This window comes from Bactrocera dorsalis, chromosome 4 (assembly GCF_023373825.1).
Source record: "Bactrocera dorsalis isolate Fly_Bdor chromosome 4, ASM2337382v1, whole genome shotgun sequence".
NCBI classification, from domain to species: Eukaryota; Metazoa; Arthropoda; class Insecta; order Diptera; family Tephritidae; genus Bactrocera; species Bactrocera dorsalis.
The window spans coordinates 53,875,531-53,894,442 of NC_064306.1; the positions used below are offsets into that span (position 1 = coordinate 53,875,531).

Consider the following 18,912-nt stretch of genomic DNA (forward strand, 5'->3'; position numbering starts at 1 on the left):
CTCATCGTAGCTTTCACCGTTCTTCATTTAACGTATAGGATTACCTTCTTTCTGTTGATAAAATTAACCTACTTTTATGTGAGATGTATTAGAACCAAATCAATATAAACTACATTTATAAAGTTGTCCGATTTTACGAAAAGTGCTCGATAATTGTAAAATATTATTTTCTTTATAAAAAAAGGTCTATTGTCGCCTAAAAAATGCCTCCGAAAAGACTAAATGATCTCGATTATTAGAAGATTAATTAATTAAGAAAAATTAAATGACCCACCGTACATTTAAAATTGGTGTATGAGAATTCCTCTGACATAAAGACCTTTGGCTCAATTTTTATTTATATGAAATAGTTTAAGTGAGCTTAAGGAACGTGTTATTGCTGTAGAGACAGAAAATATCTGTGAAATAATTCTGGAGGAAGGAATTCTCCAGTCTTTAGCCGGACGTAAAACTGTGAGTTTTTGAAATGCTGTTTCATTACCTCTCTCTACCTGATTCAAGAAATATTCTTTATCATATTTAAAATATGAACTCCAGGTCAAAAATAAACAAAGATGCATATATTATGTAAAAGTATATACATTATGACAAAAAAGCAAGCAAAGACTGTCCTTAATAACTATGCCATATACGAGCGCGATCTACCAACTGCTTTTTTTAGAGCAGTAGAGCAGCTGCTTAACCCTTCGTTGCATAGCATTGCATATATGCAATGTTAACTTCTCGTTGATCTGGCAGCTACATCGTTTCTTTATTTACAGTTATTTTTTCGCCAAATGAAATTTATATCTTATTACTATTCTCCTTTGGTAGAGTTTCGCAAAAATTCTTGAGGTTTTGTGAATATATGTAGTAAAGAGTAAACTTCTTTCTGATATATTAAAAATACAGTGCTAATTTTTCATTATTTTTGTGAATTATTGAGAATGTATAATAAAATATTAGTATTTCCTATTAGTTTGGAGAGTTTCTTACCCAAATAGCAAATTCGGTTTTCACACGAACTATTTTTGCAAGAGTTATAATATATCATTGCACATGTGCAATACCATGCATTTAAGCCTAAAATTTTACTTGTAGGGCGCTTACTTATAATGATGGCGCACGATTAATAGAAAACCGGGATGAAAGCAAAGATGAGTATTTACTCGTAGATGATCTTGATGAAGCAAATTTTGAATTAGATATACATACATCAATACGAATATAAACAGCAAGAAGCAAACCAATCAATACATAATTTTAAAGAAGTTAATGTTATAATAGACGCAGGATGATTAGATCTCATGGAAATTTATGCGCTTGTCAAAAAAAGCCAGAGAAATGAATGATATAGACAAACAAGATCTGAAAAAGTTTTTCAGATATGTTGTGATGTCTATTGTTCAAATCCCTAATATTCGAAGATATTGGACGCCAAAAGTAGGCAAGAACTGAATACAGGACACTATGTCAGTGAATAAATGAAAAAATAAAAGTTGTATGTTTTTGCTGGTATATCTGGATACAATTACAACTTCGAAATGTATACTGTCCTAGAGAATAGCAGCATCAATAGACTTCCTGAGGAAATTGATTTGGGATCAAGTCCCTACACAATTATAGGACTTCTAAGGGATATTCCCCCATAAAAGAACTTTTCTTTTTGATATAAAAATTACTATACATTTTTTGGCACCTATGTAAACGTGGAATTTATTCACTGGGAACAGTTCGTCGGATCCGAATTCCCAATTTAAAGCTTCTAGACGAGATATTATGATGAAAAAGCATACGAAAAATCCCTTGAATATGCAAACGTGGATAACTTTCATATCGTAAATTTGACTCCAATCTACATGGCAAAACTCTATAACTAGCAGTTGAACGGTTTGATGCGAAATTTGGACGGAAAATAACAGTCGCTTGTCCAATCGTTCTATCAAAGTATAACAAATTCATGGGGGGTGTTGGTTTCCTAGATTCTTTATAGGCCGATACAAAATCAAAATGCTAATAATCTAATCTTATACTTTATTCCTAAATAATGCACCAGAAAGGTAGTCCTTTCACTGAAAATGAAGTACGGTTGAACCACATGGATCCACTGTCCAATATGGGTGGACACTCGAGTCACTTGCAAATTATCAAGTTGTGACGGATATACGTACATATGCTAGGTGCAAAAACATGAAATTAATTTATGTTTCGGCAAATGAAGAAATTGTTTCAAAAAATTTCATATAGAATAAACTGAAATTTATTGTAAAAGTAATGAATATACTTCTGTCCACTTTTATTCAATAAAATATCCATTTAGTAACTTCCTTGTAAATTTATTAGATTTGCTGCATGATATTGCATATGTATATGCAATGTTACGTAACTCTGTTGCTAGAAACACGGCAATCATAAAATATAAAATTTGTCATCTTATAATAGCCCACATTAAAAATATAATTCAAAAAAATTTGTATTCTAACGGAAATTAAATCATGCAACGAAGGGTTAAGTCAGTACATCTCAGCAGTGTTTTGCGATTTTTACAATGGATAAAAGTTTCGAACAAAGAATTTGTCTCAAATTTTGTATTTCTAACCCAATTTCGTGTGCGGAATCAATACCTACGGTGATTCAGTTTTATTAAAAACACAAGTCTACGAATATTACAAAGTTTTCGAAGACGGTCGAGAGATCGTTGAAGGCATGAGTTGTTCTGGACAACCTTCGAACTCTTCAACTGATGAAAATAGTAAAAAAAGTGAAGGATATGGAGACTTGAAAATCGACAGGCAAGTGTTAAAGAGATGGCAAGAGAGCTCGGCATCTTTCGCGTGTCCGTTCGAATGATTTTGCGCGGCTTGCCCCGATAAAGCTGCATTTTTTTCAAAAAGAATGCCATAAACAGATCCCTTTGGGCATGTTTAATTTTGCGCATTCTGATCCCACATTAATGGAGAGGACTATAACTGTGATGAAACATGGATTTATGTGTTTGAACAAGTCAACAACCGTCAGAATGGAGGGGAAAAAACGACCCGAAACCAAAAAAGCATGCCAAAGCCGCTCAATCATCAAGTTGGTGCTCATTGTTTCTTCGATATTCGTGGTTTGATGCATCATGAATTTGTTACGGAGAGATAGACGGTCAACAGAAAGTTCTATGAGGCGAACAGGAGAAAAATCCATCGAAAACGGGCGGAATTATGGAAAAACAATTCATGGATTTGCATGGATGCATCGGGTGACGATTGTAACCGCATTTAAGGCCAAAAATGCAATGAATACCATCGATCAACCACCGTATTCATCAGATTTGACTTGATTTGGCGCCGTGTGATTTTATCTTGTTCCACAAACTGATATTGCCGCTTCATAGAATTCGTATTGAGTCGATTGAAAAACCTGTACCACGACGACATACCTTTTGCTGCGTAAAATTAGATTAGTATTACTTTGAACGATTTTTTTTAAGTATAGTTCAAAGAAATAACAGTAAGCAGTCTAAAACTGCCGAAATGACCTTCCAGTCGCTTAGAAAGGGGATTGTTAGTGTTTCTATCTTCATTAAATTTTTGAAGATTTGAAAGATCGGAGCAAGAAAGCGCTTCGGTACTGGAGATAAAATTCGACTAATGACCTTATTATGGGTAATCTTTCTTGATAGGGGAAAATATGAATATTTGTTAACTTAGGTGCCTTTCTTATAGTATTTTACATGAGCGACAACCTTAAAATGATACTTTTGAGCGTTTATACAGATTAGCTAAAAACAGGGCCTCCACTGCTGTAAGGACTTCGGGCTTTTCCAAAGCTATCTTACCCTTCCTTTCTAGAAATTGATTTTGCTGCAAAATTTCTTGAAATATCTCGTCAAATTAAAAAAACGTCCATACAAGCACTTCATTTTGATGGTCCAGCTATACCGCCGATATCGGCGGTTCCAACAAATGAGCAGCTTCTTAGCTAGAAAATGATGTATGCAAAATTTCATATCAAAATCTCTAAAACTGAGGGATTAGTTCGCGGCGGACATGGCTAAATTGACTCAACAAAGTCTTTAACTGAACATTTTTTTGAAGCATCGATTTTTAGTTTAATGAGTTAGTTTTAAAATTTGACTTTTTTGCACTCTAGGTATGACCCTTAAGCCCAGGTACCTTACTTATAGTATTTTACATATCTATAACTAACAGCTGTTCCACACTTAGCCAACTCGGTTCACAGTTGTTGTCGCCGAAAATAGACTTTCTCACTTTCAAATTCGGCTGCCGACTTAATACACACACACACACACATACACACTTATATCACACTTCAACTTTAGCCGAAACTGCATTTTGTCGAAAAGTTGCAAGGACAAGTGAGCGCATGAAGAATGAAGTGGATCTCAGTTACAAACCCTCAACCGACACACATACATACACACTGACTCATCGAAATAATGCAACTAAAACTAACAACAACAACCGCAATAAAATGGCCAGCACTGCATTCCTCGGTTGCCAACTAATGCCAACATATGCATGTATTAGTGTGTTCTTTTCACAGTTTTGTACGCAAGTGTTTATATGTAAATATGTGTGTGTGTGCTTTGTGCAACTTTCGGCGTCGAAAACTATTTGCGCAAGTATTTGCTCGAACAACTTTTAATGTGATAATAAATCTTGCAAGCAGCACTCGCACAGCCTTGGCAACAACACTAAATACCTATTAGGTACAACAACAACTATTATTGTTGCCCATAAAGCCGGAGCCAAGAATTGTTGCAACAGCGTCTCATTCATTTGCGCCTGCACACAAAACTATTTAAAAGTCACGAAGCCATGCCACACAATGCAGCTCATTGGCATGATGCATGCGGTTCCGTGTCATTGTATTCGCATGTCTCTGTGTATGGGTTGGATGATGTGTAAATGTATACGGTACTGCATTTGTGCTTAACAAATCTCCTCCTCAATCACTCACACACTCTCATACTCATACTGCCTTCTTGCCTCACATCTAACAGTGACCATTCGACAAATATGCACCAGTGCCACATTAGCAACAACAGTAAAACTCAATAGTAATTTCTAGTTGTTAACTATACTAAGCTGTTATTGTTGTTGTTATTATTATATTCGAAATTGTTAGAAGTTCGTAAATGTAGATTAGGCATACAAACTAATTTCATGTGGCAACATTGGTTGTGAGCTCCCTCAGCGCTCTTAGTTGCTGAGTAGCTTTTGTCAAAGTTTTGGTGAATGCGGTGGAAGTGGTGTTGAAGGATGTTGTTTGCTTTGTTTGGGAGTTTTGTTGTCGACTTATGCTTTTGTGAGCCAAAATTTTAAATTTTTACCTCTTAGGGATCGTTCAGCAATACTTCCCGAGCCTAAGATGGCTTTAATAATAATTTACCGTCATAGAAACTTCTTAACTAAGATTTCTTAAAAATCTTAAGATATATTTCATAATTGTTTAAGTCACTAAAGCTTATTTCCTTCTCTTCTAGGGTTTATCGGAAATCAGAAACCGACCGAGACCTCTTGCTCTACATATGGTAAGTGAAAGCATTTTTATATATCTTTAGATATTTTTATGTAAGCGAAATCCCATTGATTCCATAATAGAAATGAAAAAGCATAAAAAACACGAACTCGTGCTTCGAGTGTTCTTTTCACAGCTTGGTGACAACGTTGTTACTTTCATCAATTATGTCTGTAGAAAGATTCTTCATATTTGCTACAAGCTCCTAGTATTTTTGTATTAGAGTGTATTCGACATCGTCTAGTTTTTAATCGTTTAATTGTTTCCTCAAAATATGTATCTTATTTTCCATGATTTTACAAAAAAACAATATTTCCCTCTATATGAAATTCTATAAATTGAGCTAATAACATCGGGAATATTACTAGAGACCCTAGAAGGGTAACTAAGAGGTGACGACATCAACCTTTTAAATCTAGCCCAGTGCCGATTGGAACAGATTCTTCAGATAAATTTACATAAAAATGTACCGCCAATAGATGTCGCATGTCCATTAAGGCTGAAGTATCACATCAACTACTTACCTCGTGAAAATGTGTGAGTTCGGATTATAAACCCGTCCAATCCCAAGTTTTAGTACAAATTACCAAAAGTGCGATAAACCTATAACTGAATGCGCGAGAGACTTTATAGAAGCCGGAGTCAAATTTGGACGGAATTTCCTCCATTTCTGTGAAAACCCATATCTAAGAACCCACTTGACTGATATCGGGCATATTCGGCATACAATATTATCCTAACATTCCTATGTTACAGAAAAAGAGGGAAATCGGACTATAACCACGCCTATTTGTCATATAACACAATTTCAAATCCCATCTGATTCTTTCACTTCACAGTATGCAAATCAAGCATTAATAAATGTATCGCGAATAGTGTGCTTAAAGTAGATCATCTCATGACTATGTGAATCAAAGTTCAAATTTTTATCGAATATATCGGCCAACCTGTGAGATATATTATAGATATTCGGTGAGAATCCTTTCATTTTAATTGTCAGCCTGTATGAAAATGAATTGAATCGCATCAATAATTTTTTTAGCTCTCATATACCTATGTAACTTTATCGGCAAAAATCGAGCGAATACTTGCACTAGATCTTATAGAACTTATTAACTTTTGCATCTGAAGTATTTCCTTGGTTTTGGTTCTAGCAAGTTGCAAGAGTATAAAATATTCGATTACACCTCAACGTCCTATTTGACTATACATCAGAATCGGTTTTGTCTTAAAGAGGAACATATGGAATTCTTCAACAAGTACTTAGATGTAGCATTTCTGCAAAGTAAAACCTGTTTCCGATTTCCCTTGCCATCATTCGATTAGAGTTCAAGATTTTAACAAATGGTATAATGCCGACTCTGTAAAATCATATGAGTTTTCAGCATTTATTGTCCATAAATGTAATCTGGTGTTTGAAATGCAGCTTGTTTAATCTATGTTTCGTAAACACTTGAAGCTAGTGGGTAAAATTTGAATAGTTTCTTGAAGGTAATATATGATGATATTTTGTTGAAGCGATCTTCAAATCTGTTTTTTTTTTATATTGTTAATCGGACTGATGTCTTCTCAAGGAGTTACATGGGTTTCCTCGGCCTGTGTTAGCAGGATAACTCCTTACGAAATCATCTGAAGAGAAAAACAAAAATACATGCTTTAGTTAAAAGCTTAACATAGAACTTGGAAGAAGGAAAAAAATCTGAAAATGGGATTTTTGGATTTTTGGCAGACATTTTGACACAAAAATTAAAATTTCGGTAAAAATTTCGCGACCTTTTTTTTCAAATAGTTGTAATCGAAAAAATCCTTCTCTTTTAAGAATTGTATCTCAAAGATATATGGAAGGTCTCTTGAAGATCGGTTGAGTAGTTCTCGAGAAGTCTTGCCAACCGACTTTAAAAACACAGTTTCGAGAAAAATTAGATTTTCGCCAATTGATCGCCATTTGAGAATCGTCTATTCCTCTTTGTCGAAAAATTAAAGAGATATAGTATAGGAAGGAAAAGTCGGAAACTTTTTAAAATATATACCTAATTTATCAGCATACGAGTATTGAACTATTCCCTCATCTTTTGAGATATCGATTTGAAATTCTGCACACGTCCTTTTCTACCCATTAATCTGCATTATAGTATTTATTTGCCTTACAAACAGAATAATCGGAATGAAGTCCTTCATCGTTTTTTGTTACGGATACAACAGCTTTGGTGTAACCGCCGTTAACTTTTTTCTTATGTCAGTCCGGTTCAAATTTGATCATGTAATTTTAGTGTTTTTTAGAAAAAAAATTTGGATATAACTGCATGCAGAAATGTAGCGGGAACGAGAAAATACATCTACCTTTAGCATGTTGCACATTAGTTCGACATTTATATGAATATGAACACACGCTTGGTCCTTGCTCCAACCAGCACTAATGTCTCACATTTACTAAATATAAATACACTAACATTTTACCCTCTACAACAACAAACATCGTCTGTAGCAAGAAGAAAAGCTCTCCACGTGCAACTAAGCATGTGTTGCACCATGTCGCTTAGTGTCAGAGCATGTTAAATGTTGCTGCAAGTATAAAGTCGCGTAGTCAACACTAATTGCTGATCCTTTGTTGAACTTGCAGCGCTTGCTACTGCCCATATGTGCGTGTATGTGTTCATGTGTGGGTGTGTGCGGCTAAATGCATCCGCATGACATTAAAAGGCATTTAATTTTGTTCAATGTGGCAACAACGGATACAGTGCCACAAATGTAGCGCACAAACGTACTAATTAAAATTTGTTGCATGTTGTCACTTGCGCATTCACTTACGGACTCACTTACTTAATCGCGTACTTACGTGCATACTTACGAACTTACTTAACGTGCAACAACACATTGCTTATGCGTCATTAATTGCTAATGTTGGCTGCGTGTGTTTGTACGTTGCATGCACCAAAGCGCCACAATAAAAGTCACTAAGCATGCAACATTCGAACTTGCCACCAAAACTCTAATTACCAAAAATATCAAAGCGTCCTTTCGATCAGTACAGTTTTGTGGCCGGTTGTGGCAAGCACCAATTCGCCTTAAGCGTCAGCACTGTGCAACATTTGTAAGCAACTACTTTCATAATTTAAATTGCTGCATCCTTTGTGGTGATTTTCGATTTCTTGACTCTTCGCCAATTTGTAAAGGGTTTTTTGTTGTTGTTGCGACTCGCCGTCAAGTTGTAAGCACCATTTTACCATATTACGCCGAATTTACACGTTGCGCCTTGGCCGTCGCCAGTCATTGTTGCTGCAAATGCAATGTTGCACGTTCACACCGCACAACATTGAATGGCAAAAACGTGTTTATGGCCAACAGTTTGCTTACCTACAACATTAGCATTGTTATTGTTGTTGTTGTGGCATTCATTGCGTGCGCTGTTATTAGTGTGTTGCCCTCTTAGGTGGCGTGTATGTGTGCGTGTTTGTTGGCGCTGCTCCGGCTGCTGCGTTCTGCTCTGCTGCATTTGGAATTTCTATTTCGAAAATTTTCATTTTCATTTTCAATTTGTTACGCACGAACACGCTGCCAAATGCAAACGCAGCACTGCGGCGCACATGCAACAGCACTCACACGCACACACACATACAGGCAAATGTAACTGCGTGTTATTATTGCATTGCCGGCACATAATAGTCATCTAAATACTCGAGCGAATGCTCTCCGAGGGCACGCCAGCTGCCACCTGCATCTGGTCCGCAAGCTAAGTGGAGGATTTTGCTAAAACCTTTTGCTTTGTTGTTGTTGTTGCAGTCTGCTGTGGTGTAAAGTTAAAGGGGCTGCGTTGTCTGCGCCAAAAAGGTTGATTTTAATGGGTATTCAACACTGCTGAGGGCGGAGGTCGCTTTTTCATATAATATATTACATTTGCATACAGTGGTGAGCAGTAAAATAGATATTGCTGATGGTTTAGGCATATCATTTGTATCAGTGTAGGCGATTCTGAAAGACGAATTGGGCTTGAGAAGAGTCAAATCTCGAATGATTCCAAAAACACTCAAATTTTTCGAAAAAGACCGTCGTGCTAAATAAATGACAAAAATGAGACGCACCATAACTGGAGATGACACTTGAAACTACGCTTACGATCCCGAAAGAACTGATCAATTGGGCGAATATCGCGCTAAAGACAAGCCGAAACCGAAAAACCACGTCAGAGACGCTCGAAAACCAAGGTCAAGTTTTCTTCGATTATTGTGGTGTGGCGCATTATGAATTCCTTCCGCCGGACCAAACTATCAATACGGAGTATTATTTGAGCGTTATGCGCCGTTTACGTGGAGCTATTCGCCTCAAGAGGCCAGAAATGTGGGCCGAAAACTCTTGATTTTCAAGCTGAAATATTATAAATCTTCGTATTCTTCTGGTTATGGTTTCTAAATTTATTTAATTAGTCGACGAAAATCGCTATATAGACAAAATTATTTAATCCTGAGATCGCACTTGGACTACTATCTATAGTTCTTTGTTAAGCCATAAAAATAGAGCTCCTGTATTCGGACTTATAAGTCAACAAACCTCGTATTCTTTAATACAGCTTGTGCAGCTGGCGTACGTTAAGATTATCAACCGTACAGCCTGGACGCCGATAGGCCAGTGGCTTGTTAGAATCACTTTGGAGATAGTAGCCTTACCGTGGTAAGGAGCTCACTGGATCTTTTACGATCCATTTTGGGCCAAAAGCGTAAAGTGCTCACTTGACCTCTTACGATCGATCGATCTTGGGCCAATATAATCTTGACCAGTGCATGAACCGATGCCCAAGATCTTGCGCAGCCCAGTAATTCGGTGGCAAAACACACAAGTATAGTAGAGGGAAGTACTGACCCGTTCCCTCTCTACTGATAGCGTGGCCAGTTCATCAACTTCACATTTGCCTGCAATTCCGCTGTGACCTGGCACCCATACTTACTAGTCATATATTTAAGTGACTTGCCCTCATTGATAACGAGGTTACGCACTCCTGAACCCGCCCTGAACGCACGTTTGGTGAGCTCAAGACTAATATCACCGCTTTGGTAGTCATTTCTCTGCTCATGGTTGCACTTCGAAGAGGTAAATATTTATTTATTTATTTATACAAAGCTTACATAATAATTAATCTATATATATAAAAGAAAGTTGATGTAAGTTACACCATTTATAACTCAAGAACTGCTGAACCGATTTGGCTGAAAATTGGTGGAGAGGTAGCTTAGAACCAGGGTAAGGACATAGGATACCTTTTATCTCTTTACTTCAAAATTTAATACAACTCATAAATACAAAAATTATATTTTAAATCATAAGCAAAATAAACAATAAATTTTCAAAATTTATCTTCGTAGGAATCATTTGAATATATACGTACAATTTTAAACAGAGTCTTCTCAAAAATAATACAATTGCTAAATATTGGGAATAGAAGAAAAGAACTGCAACCAAATACGCAGTGAAATAGATTATAACTGGCTCAGTAATTAGTCGTTGAGTATGTATTATACCACGTGCATCTCGATGTCATAACCTTTCCCGTCGCCTTTTTCGTTTTTCCACGCCTGAGAACCGGTTCATTAGGTTCATCATGTGCAGTCCACTACAATGACTGTCAATTGGACTCCAGTGGGAAATGATGGAGCTATGTTTCTATCACTGACGAAAAATTTCGGCTTTATTTCGTTTAGAGAGCACTAATACACTTGTCAGAATCAGTTATTCGTTGTTTTTGTTGGATTATGAACTTGCGAGGCACCTACTTTGCTCATTTCGCCTGTTTCCAGGTTAGCAAACATCTTTTCAACGGTGGATTTCCCTGAGCCCAAATTCAACAGTGTTTTCCCCAAAAAGCCGAATGATTTATTAACACACGAAATGCTTTCTGATCCATTTTTTGTAAACTAACACAAGTTGCTTCACAAAATATTATATCTCATTAACTAATAGTTATAATCCAAATAATAGAAATCATATAGATGGTAGTAGTATTATCTATGTATCAGCCACAGTGAAGCGTGGACGGGTCCTCTAGTTATCATATAAACTAAAGCAAACGCAGCGCTAGCAGCAGAGGCTTTCGGCTGGAGAGGTAAATATATCGGCTTAAAAAATACTGTAGTAGTCCGAATAGATAGGTTCTGCCAATATACCCCTCCACTAAGTTTTGACACCTCAGTAATGACCCCCTTCTGTATGTGAGTAATGGAAATATTGAATTATGGAGTGCAAAAAAAGTATCCCAGAGCGTAAGTCTCATCTCTCTACTACAAATTTTTATGAAAGATTAGAAATATAAGAGTTCTGGTAACACCAAAACTGGGCGCCTTAATTTCGTAAAAATCAAACAGACGCGTAATCTTGTATAATCGTATTTCATTGACTGCCACTGTATGTGAACCATGTGTATTGTTAATATTTCAGATGTAACATCTTCCATTTTATCAAAAAAAGTCTACCGAAATCGATTTTAAAGTTATTTCTATTGATTCACTTTACAAAATTGAAAGTAAGTTTTGTAGAACTTTATCTTTTTAATAAACGTGTTGATGTTAAAGCAGGAAAGCTTATAAGTATACTCTCTTGCTGCCAATAAAACCATATTTATTCAAATTTTGTGCTCTTGGTTACATATACAATATTAGTGTGCTCCATTGGCTCTCTAAAATCTTGAGCCTCTACCTTAGTCAACTGAAAATCTTTGAATAATATTAAATCTCAGTAGATTCGACGAAAATCGGAGCAAAAATTCTAAATTTTATAATATTTAGTGGATGTTTCCCTTCAACGGCTTATCAAAGAAATGTGAGCCAACCCAAACCAAAATCAACTAGTTTATTGATGACCTTCATAACGTTAATTTCTTAATAGCATTTCATAATTTAATACAAGTGTCAAGAAATATGAAATACTGATATTTTAAAAGATCGTATCAGGTTTATTAGAAAATCCTTGCATTTATTACAAGCAGTACTGGTTTCCGGCCAAAGTGATTTACTGGCAGGAAGAGACTTTTCTCCGAGAGTTTGTCCTACAGAACTTCTAATATCTCAAAATACTATAAGTCACAGATTAATTTCTCAGTAGTAAGTGTATTTTTAGTTTAGGTATATAAATTCATGACAACGTTCCGAACGTCAATAGCTCTTCTGCAAAGTCGAAACCGACATCGCGTTCCAGTTTGGGCAATTTCAGTTTGGGGAACAAGAAAAAATCACACGGAGACAAATATGGTGATAACGGTGGTTGATCGATGGTATTCACTGCGTTATTGGCTTTAAATTCGGTCACAATCGTGGCTGGTTGTGATGGTGCATTATCATCGTGTCAAATCCTTGAATTGTTTCTCCACAATTCCGGCTATTTTCGACGGATGTTCTCACAGAAACACCTCAATGCGGCCAAATAGAACTCCTTATTGACCGTCTTTCCCACCGGAACAAATTTATTTTGTTTTTTTGGGTTCGGCACGTTTTTTCTCTCTATTCCACTGATTGTTGACTTGTTTACATGTCAAACTTATAAACCCTTGTACCATCGGCAACTATAGTGCTTTCCATGAATGTGGAAAAATTGGAATTTGCACGATCAGGCATGTTCAAAGTGACCTGTTTACGGTACTCCTTTTGGAAAAAAATTTGCTTCATCGGTACCAGTCGAGCAAGAACGCGTTTCTTACCTCAAATATCCACCAAAATCATTCAAATGGACTCTCTTCCCATCTCTCCAACAATTGCCACACGATTTTTAAGCACAATATTCTTCACTTTTTAATATTTTCATTGGATGAAGAGATCGAAGGTCGCAGTGTATATTTTTTTTAATTGTCATAAGCCCATTGGAGAAAACGTTTTAGTTGTTATTCCTCTCAAATTCTACAGCCAAAGTGCATTCCAAACTGCTTTAGCCAATTAGGAACTGCCCTTTAAACATTTTATCAGTATACACTTGCAACATTTACTTGTATAATATGTATATGTACATATATCTATAGTTCTGCAACAACAAACTTCAAACCTCATTTTAGAGTAAGTTACAATCTCACCACACTCTCCTGGGAAGTCAATAAATGTGTTTGTCAATATTAAATCGTCACAAAACCGAACCATTCATTAGTAAGCCACCCGCAAACCAAAGGACAAACCGAGTGGACCTGTGATGAATGCAACAAACTTCCCGAACTCAACCGAATGTGTGTGTGTGTGTGCGTGTGCGGCAAACACAAGTGCAACATATCCTTTAACACTTCCGGCAATGCATACATTGCATATATATGTATATATTGACGTATAAAAGTAGGTGTGTGGCATTAGTTGCAACTACACGTGTAGCTGATAGCAAGAATATCTATCTTGAGTGAGCCGGTGGCAACAATGCATCAGCACAGCATTTGCTTTAGATATGCAATAGACTTGCAAGGGAAAATATATATGTTTGTATATATGTGTATATATGTATATATATATGCATTAAATATATCCCTATATAGTGTGGCATGTACAAATAGTTGCCACTTGGACTTTTGACGCTCGAAATACACTTGAGCGGCAAGCCTTTAAATTGAAGTGTTTGTATGTAAGCTTGGATGGAGCACATATGTATGTATGTGTAAGTGATTCTTTGAAGAATCATATAAGACCCACAAGGGGTCTGTATGTATATGTGTGTGTTCGCTGTAACCTGGCTAAAGCCATGTTGCAGCACAGTCAATGCTCAGCTGCTGCAACGGGCTGCTTTTAGTTGATGGATGAATTGAAAGCTGGATACTCTCTGAAATACATATACACACACAAACTAACACACTCAAAAGGAAATTTTTACACACACACATATGTACATACAAAATCTCACAGCGCGCCGCCAAGAATGATTGAATGAATGATGCTTCAAATAAATATACTACAAGCCGCCATGCCACATGCAGCGCAAAATAAATCAAACAACAACAACAAAATGCGACAGCAAACCTTCACTCCTGCTTTGTTTTCGCCGATTTCTGATTTTCCTTTTCCTTTTGCGGCGTTTGGCAAACTTTAAGCCGCACCAACTTTAATGTGGCAGGTAGCACATACATACATACCATATGCTCACACATATGTATGTGCACACTCCCCAAGTTCCTTCCAGTAAGCATATTATGTATCCTTATTCACTTGCATCCATACGTGCCTCACATGGTTGGTTGGCTGCCGTCGCTTGGCGTGGCGGTCGTCATGGTGAAGTGGCGCAGCAACCGGCGCAGGTGAGTGAGTTACTCGGCGCTGCTGGTGTGGAGTATGAGCAGCGTTGTGGTGTAAAGTTCGTCCGGAGGATGCACTTAAGTGTCTTGTTCGTTGGCGTTGAAGTGTTGCAGCGATATGAGGTGGACAACAAAAGCAAAAACTCCTGTAAACTTGTGATTCTTTGTTTCAATCATTATAGTTGCTTTGGGTAGTTGTTGTTGTAGCTTTAGTTTTTTATTTTTTTATTTTAAAAGTGACTGATTTGTGTATGAGCTTTAGTGCAGTATTCGCAAGGGAGCTCTTAAGTAGGGGTGCTTTTGCTGGGATGAAGTAGTGAAGGGCCGAGATTTAAAGTAAATTTGGATTGAAATTTTCGAAATTTGCGATAAACCTTTCCAGTTATATTGTCCTTAATATTGGTGGTTTTCAGAAATTTAAATTAATAGAAAAATATTCCACGAATCCGTATGAAGCTGGCCTCATAAAATCTGTCTAAAAACAACTAATTCAATGTGTCATCCATAAGAGCCATCATCCAAAATAGTATAACTTTCATATATGGCTTTTACTCCAATAAACTTTACCCTCTCGTGCCTCAAAGACTGTCTTGAAAGTCTCCCTTCATTTAAAAACGTATTCGTTTAAGGCCATCAGTCTTTTCTAGGTTTTTCATAATCTAATATTATCATGTGATGACAATCGTGGACACTTTTCTTTAGATGATATTGGCTTCTGGAAGAGTTGGATCTTAAGTAAAACTTATCTAAGAACTTTTAGTGATCTGAAAACCAAACAATAATTCCACACTATAGATCTCAGCGACTTAATAGATTATCTTCATTTTATATGTACCCATGAAACCGCTGGTCTGTTCTTAAGACAAAATTTAAATCATGTACTTTTTAGACTGACTTAAAAATATGAGTAAAATCGAAGGTATCTACATATGCATTTCTTAAATTTACGTTATTCTGTGTAAAGGCTAACTTAGCCCTGCCTGTTTTGCACCAACTCTCTCTCATTAAGAGATACCAAGAGCTCTATTATATATGAGGCAATAGTTTAATAATTTTCGTCTCAAGCGAAAAATATTTTCAATAAGACCTTACTATTACGTGTTTAGTAACAGGCTAAGCTATAATCTTTTCCTCTGGTTAGATTTTTCTATGTATTTTGGCCCAAAAGAGCTTTAGTTCAGAAAATATGTTCCAACTTGGACTATGGAGATTTTGAAACATTTTAGTATCCTATTATAAACTATTGCTGGCCTATTGGGTAAAGTCTCATGAAGTTTCTTTTGTCGAATATAAAGATTCAAAATAATTTTGACCGCATCCACGTTCATTTAAGCTTTTAATATGCTTATGGTGATCTCATATTTCTCACCTGAGGCTGTTTTGTTATTTTCATTGGAGGTGTTTTTTTCATCGGCCTCAACACCCACGCCGTTAGTTCTGCTTTCTCCAGACTGGACAAGGAAGCAAAAGAAATGGGTCTGGCAGTGAACGAGGGCAAGACGAAATATCTCCTGTCATCAAACAAACAGTCGTCGCACTCGCGACTTGGCACTCACGTCACTGTTGACAGTCATAACTTTGAAGTTGTAGATAATTTTGTCTATCTTGGAACCAGCGTAAACACCGCCAACAATGTCAGCCTAGAAATCAAACGCAGGATAACTCTTGCCAACAGGTGCTACTTCGGACTAAGTAGGCAATTGAGAAGCAAAGTCCTCTCTCGACAAACAAAAAACAAACTCTATAAGTCACTCATAATTCCCGTCCTGCTATATTGTGCAGAGGCCTGGACGATGTCAACAACAGATGAGTCGCCGTTGCGAGTTTTCGAGAGAAAAGTTCTGCGAAAGATTTATGGTCCTTTGCGCGTTGGCCACGGCGAATATCGCATTCGATGGAACGATGAGCTGTACGAGATATACGACGACATTGACATAGTCCAGCGAATTAAAAGACAGCGGCTACGCTGGCTAGGTCATGTTGTCCGGATGGACGAAAACACTCCAGCTCTGAAAGTATTCGACGCAGTACCCGCCGCGGGAAGCAGAGGAAGAGGAAGACCTCCACTCCGTTGGAAGGACCAAGTGGAGAAGGACCTGGCCTCGCTTGGAATATCCAATTGGCGCCACGTAGCGAAAAGAAGAAACGACTGGCGCGCTGTTGTTGACTCGGCTATAATCGCATAAGCGGTGTCTACGCCAATTAAGAAGAAGAAGAAGTTTTTTTTACTTTACGGGTCTCAACCCCAGCGTATAATCCTGGGAGAGATCTTTCGCCTTCTCACTTTAGCTCGTCTTCAAACAGTTGTTTTTGGCTACCCGGAGGATACTTGGTCTAAGACCGGAAGTCGTGCGCTGCTTTAGCCATATGTAAAAGGATCGATTCTGGTCCCTCCCAAGTGAATCGCGACCGGAGAACTTTCCTTTCCCTTGCGTGAACTTCTGGTACCATCCTCTTCGGCTATAACGGATGGTGAATGGCGACGAAAAATGGATCACTTACGCCAATATCAAGCGAAAACGGGCATTGTCGAAGGCCAGTGAATCGTCCCAAACAGTGGCCAAGGCGGGATTGACGGCCAGGAAGATTTTGCTGTGTGTTTGGTGAGATTGGAAGGGAATTATGAACAATGAGCTGCTCCCATATGACCAGACGCTTAATTCTACCATCTACTGCGAACAACTGGACCGCTTGAAGCAGGCGATCGACCAGAAGCGTCCAGAATTGCCCAACAGGAAGGGTGTAGTGTTCCACCAGGACAACGCCAGACCACACACTTCGTTGATGACTCGTCAGAAGCTACGGGAGCTCCGATGTGAGGTTTTGTCGCTTCCACCATATAGCCCGGACATAGCATCAAGTGATTACTACATGTTCCTGTCCATGGCAAATACCCTTGTTTGTGGAAAGTTGAACTCAAAAGAGGCTTGTGAAAAGTGACTTTCCGAGTTCTTCACAATTAAGGAGGGACCTTCTACGAGGGGGGTATTATGAAGTTGCCATCTAAATGGAAACAGATTATCGAACGAAACGGCGCATATTTGAACTCAATCCGATCACTGTAACACTTTTTATAACGCATTGAATAAAGAGCAAAACAGCGGATTGGAGATATTTGACAACCTTATATTTCCATAAGCTTGGAAATGTGCCGAATAGAGTGGTTACATTAAAACATTTATGACAAGCACAGCTATTTCTCAAAAATGTAGTAAGTGCAGCAAACATTGAACAGAAATCTAGAAATGAAGTGAAAAGAAGAAACTACTGAGCTCGTTAAAGCGCTGTCACAGCTTCCTCTTTACCTACAAATATACAAATAACTGTCGACATACTTATAAAAAACGCAGCTATATATTCATTACACACTCATACTCCACGAGCGTCGATGACGAAGCAAAAACACAGCCACACCGGAAACTAATATGCACCCGCCCGCAACCGAGGCGCGAAGACAGCAACACCTTTCGATATCAGCAAGCGCGCAGACACTTCACTACGTCAGCCAAGCCAGCGGAGCTTTGGCAAAGAACAACTAAGCCGCGGGGCAGCGAAGGAGAGAATAACAATAATATGAACATAAGAAGAATAACGGAGCAGAATGTTGGATGAGGGAAGCTCAGGTTGTGCGAGGGTGGTGGTGGCGACTGACGGAAGTTAAGCGTTGGCTGATAGTGCTGCTGGTGTTTGTGGCGGCGGCGCCGATTGCGGATGTTGCTTCACTTCGCTGCGTTTAATTACAAGTATTTCGCATTGAGCTAAGCGTCGGCGGCGGAGAGTGTTCTCTTGTGTTCGTAGTTGTGGGTGTGTGGGTGCGAAAGCGCGCCCAGAAAAGGTGTACTACAATAAAAAATTGTAGTGTTATTGTTCAAGATTTTTAGATTCAAGTTTCACTCTTTTGTAGTTGTTGTGACAACTGTATTTCTTTATACAAAAGCTGTATCTGTGCCGTTGCTTCACTCATTTTAATGAAATATAATTGACTCAGGATATGCAGAGTCAGTATTATATGCGGCAAACTTCCCCTTTTTCGGCAAATCTGCCGCCGCGTCCATTGTTGCATGTAACAGTTACATTACAGTTTCGTTTTTAAGTAAGAAAAGTGAGGCAGACAGACAGCTCATTTTACTTCCGGTTTTTGGTTATTGTGTGGGACTATTTCTGAA

General features: G+C 37.8%; 1 protein-coding gene and 1 long non-coding RNA gene across 3 annotated transcripts in view; one reads left to right on the top strand and one right to left on the bottom strand.

Annotated features, from left to right (window-relative positions):
- The window catches only part of LOC105228810 (netrin-B), a 590,578-nt gene that overhangs the window by 248,780 nt on the left and 322,886 nt on the right, over positions 1-18,912 (bottom strand). The window lies entirely within an intron of this gene.
- LOC115066358 (uncharacterized) overlaps positions 5,472-18,912 on the top strand; it is a 168,268-nt gene continuing 154,827 nt past the window's right edge. The window contains exon 1 of the long non-coding RNA XR_007422636.1: positions 5,472-5,521. This is a non-coding gene — a long non-coding RNA (uncharacterized LOC115066358). The remainder of the gene's footprint in view (positions 5,522-18,912) is intronic.